Source organism: Aulonocara stuartgranti, assembly GCF_965226115.1.
Source record: "Aulonocara stuartgranti genome assembly, chromosome: 14".
NCBI lineage: Eukaryota > Metazoa > Chordata > Actinopteri > Cichliformes > Cichlidae > Aulonocara > Aulonocara stuartgranti.
This window is the reverse complement of record NC_138950.1, coordinates 1390001-1391022: the sequence shown is the minus strand read 5'-3', so window position 1 is coordinate 1391022 and position 1022 is coordinate 1390001. Positions and strand designations below refer to the sequence as shown.

At 48.4% G+C, this 1022-nt stretch overlaps 1 protein-coding gene across 2 annotated transcripts in view; it reads left to right on the top strand.

The window, feature by feature from the left end:
* The first annotated feature begins 837 nt into the window (after nt 1-837).
* ece2b (endothelin converting enzyme 2b) overlaps nt 838-1022 on the top strand; it is a 32845-nt gene continuing 32660 nt past the window's right edge. For both annotated transcript variants that reach the window (XM_082502351.1, XM_082502350.1), the window contains exon 1: nt 838-1022. This exon is cut by the window's right edge and continues 212 nt beyond it. The gene's annotated coding sequence lies outside the window, so the exon portion shown is untranslated.

Here is a 1022-nt window from a genome sequence, read left to right as displayed (position 1 = left end):
CGGTGTGAAGGATAAACTGAGCTGAGAGCAGCAGATCAGAACCAGCGAACGCCGTGACGTTATGATGTGTTCGTTTTCAGCGTGTTTACATTTTAAACAAGTGTTTCGGTTTTATGAGCATCGTTGACTTTTGTAAATGATCAGAATAAAGACTTAAAATAGTATACAGAATACTCCTAAAAATACACTTAGTATATGTCTCAGTGTGTGTGTGTGTGTCTATATAAATGGAGAGTCCTCTTCACACGCTGAGGTTGATTGTGGAGTTCCACAGGGTTCAGTGCTGGGACCAATTCTGTTTACATTATACACCCTTAGAGCAGGGTCTCAAACTCGCGGCCTGCGGGCCACTAGCGGCCGTATATTGATGTGAAGAAATACGCTGCAGTCTGGTCCTTGATGTTTGGGAGGGTTGTTTGTTGAGTGCAGTTAAAATAAGTTCTTAAAAAATGATTCAGCGTGAAGACAACATGAGCAGAGAGCAGATGTGAGCAGATGTGCACAGATGTGCACAGATGTGCAGGTCAGCTGCTTCTGTGTTTGTAACAAGTACATTTTTTTAGAGTTTTTACTTTGTTCGGTTTGATCTGAGTAACGTCATCACGGATGCCGGTGACCGTGCCGTGATGTGCGCGCGGTAAGGTTAAACCTTCAGGGTCGTGGAGGCTGAAGCTCTGCGGTCACAGGAGTCACTGCCGCCGTGGATTCTGGGAGTTGGAGGAAGAAATGAAAGTGTAATATTAAGGGAGGAGGAGGGCTAACAGCGGCGGATTTTCGCCCCACAGGGGGTGAATGAGGCCACGCGTGGGGAATTCACAAAAAACTCAGTGCGGAACTTACCGCAGCCACAGAGCGACGAGGAGCTGGAGGAGGTGACGTAGGGCCGTGTGAGTGACGTCAGTCCCTGTGTGTCTCGGGGTGTGTTTGTTTGTGAGAGGAAGAGGCCGGTTGGATGTTGGGCGGGGTCTGAGGAGAGAGAGGGAGAGAGAGAGAGAAGCGGAGAAAACCGAAAAACCTCCCGA